At 47.0% G+C, this 2,500-nt stretch overlaps 1 pseudogene; it reads left to right on the top strand.

Moving 5' to 3' along the window:
• The window catches only part of LOC132813143 (28S ribosomal RNA), an 8,200-nt pseudogene that overhangs the window by 3,411 nt on the left and 2,289 nt on the right, over positions 1-2,500 (top strand).

The following is a 2,500-nucleotide window of genomic DNA, read 5'->3' as shown; positions in this document are numbered from 1 at the left end:
TCTTTGCTCAACATCTAAGGCGTACGCATCAAACAAAGATCATTCGAACCCAGTGTTCGCGATGCACAAAACAGGTGAATTCCACTCTATTGCCTGTCATTATTCCAAATGCAAGGTGCAGTCCAGACGGTGATGGGAGAATTTCAATGTGAAGTATGTGAGGCCAACTTCACGACCAAAACCGGTCTGAGTCAACACGAAAGACATATGCACCCCCAATTAAGGAATAATAAACGCATCGATGCTAATAAGCCTTCCGCAAAGAGAAGGAAAGGGGTGTGGTCCGAGGAGGAGGAAACCCTCTTGGAACAATTAGAAATAAACCTAGCGGGCGCAAGGTTTATCAATGTCGAGATTGCGAAGTCCTAACATCGAAGACTTCTAAGCAGATCTCAGACAACGCAGGTTGCTCCAGCAAAAGCGGCTAGCCAAAGCCGCTGCCCCGACAAGCCCTCAGACGGTAGAAAGAGAGGAGCAAGAGCCCATACAAGAGGAAGAGAATGGCACGGATATTCCAGTTGAGCAACAATTTCCATATAAAATTCCGGCCAAACTTCCGAAACACAGGGAAGTTGATGAACAAATCAGACAGGCCGGGAATTGTTGAAAAAAGCCAATGATCCACTCTGTATGGCTCAGCTCGAGGGCTGGTAGACTGTATTACAGACGAAATAAACGGTGGACATGCTGGGGGACACTCCCGCAGAAGGCAAAAAGAGTGCAAAAGAAAGGCCGAAAAGAAGGTTAACAACAATGGTGCGAGGAAACGGTTTGCCACCAAAAAAGCGGTGTTTAAAGACACCCAAAAGCTATACCAAACCTACAGGCGCCAGCTAGCCAGAAAAATAATGGGTGCACCTGATACATCTAAGTGCCCCATCTCACGAGAGAACTTGAGAAAAAGTTTCGTGAGAAATTGTCCGTGCCTAATAATAAGGCGGACTTAAGGAAATTTGCCGGCTATGCTGGACCTGTTGATGAAACCGTATTGCTGGGACCGATAAGGGAAGAAGAGGTAGAGGAAGCCCTGAGTGGAATATACAAACACAGTGCACCAGGGCCCGATGGCAAAAAGCTGAAAGACCTAGAAGCCATTCAAGAGGCAGATGCCTCACGTATACCTCGCCTCTTCAACCTATGGTTAAAAACCAAAGCGGTCCCAGAGACGATGAAAAAGAGCCGGACGGTACTAATCCCCAAGTGTGAGGATCCAGATCGACTTAAAAACCTCGACAACTGGCGCCCATTACAATCGGGCCAATGCTCCTCCGTCTGTTCACCCAGATCCTGGCAAAGAGGTTGAGCAAGGCTGTGCAAATCAAACCAAGACAGAAAGGTTTCCTGGCAGCCACACCGGGTGTAACGAAAATATTGCCATCCTCCAGAATATCATTAAAGGATCGAAAAAGAACAGAAAGGAGCTGGCCATTGTCTTTGTCGATCTGGCCAAAGCGTTCGACTCTGTCGGCCACAAATTGCTGATCAGCTCACTAAAAAGGATGAAATTACCGAATGCCTTCGTGGATTTGATCCGCGACCTCTACACTAATAACACCACGGTGATTGAGGGCAAAGGCAAACCCACGGAACAGATTAAGATCGAGCGAGGCGTTAAACAGGGCGATCCGCTTTCACCTTTGTTATTTAACATCGCAATAGACCCTCTGATCAGTACCCTGGAGCAGACAGGCCAGGGCATTACAATGCCGTACGGGGACAGGATGTTTAACTGTACCGCATTGGCCTTTGCGGATGACATTGCACTGCTGAGCAACTCTCACGCCGGGATGCAAGAGAACTTGAAAATCCTCCAATCCTACTGTGATAAGACAGGCCTAGACGTTAATGTCAATAAAACAAAAGGCTTCCACTTCACATGCAAAAGGAAGACCTTCATATATAATCACGTAGCGAAATGGAAGATCAGAAACGAAGCCATCAAATACATCCCACCAGGAGACACTGAGAAGTACCTGGGAGCCCGGATAGACCCATGGGCAGGCGTGAAAGAAAGCGAATGGGAGGAAAAAGCTGAAAGCCTGGGTTGAAGGCCTGAGGTCGGCAGCACTCAAGCCAACTCAGAGATTGGAACTGCTCAAAGTGCATGTCATTCCAAGGTTATACTTCCATCTGATACTGACAGAAGCGTCACAAAATACATTGGTAAAGCTAGACCAGATCATTCGAAACGCGGTAAAAGAATTCCTACACTTGCCACAACATGTAACGGACGGCTTACTGTACTCAAGGAATAGAGACGGAGGTCTGGCAATACCCAAGCTCGAGGTTCAAATTCCATCCGCTATAATAGAAAGCGTGAATCTCTTGAGCGCTCAACCGACCCCATCATAAGAGCTTCTTTCCAATTCAGGGAAGAAAGCAATAGGAAACCATTGAGGAATATCGGTCACTAATCGTACTACAAGAAATTAAAGGTTTCCTGGTTGAGAAAAATATACCAGTTGTACCAGACCGGAGGTGCTGACAATGATGCTAGAAG

This window comes from Hemiscyllium ocellatum, unplaced genomic scaffold (assembly GCF_020745735.1).
Source record: "Hemiscyllium ocellatum isolate sHemOce1 unplaced genomic scaffold, sHemOce1.pat.X.cur. scaffold_3365_pat_ctg1, whole genome shotgun sequence".
NCBI lineage: Eukaryota > Metazoa > Chordata > Chondrichthyes > Orectolobiformes > Hemiscylliidae > Hemiscyllium > Hemiscyllium ocellatum.
This window is presented reverse-complemented; position numbering and strand designations above follow the sequence as displayed.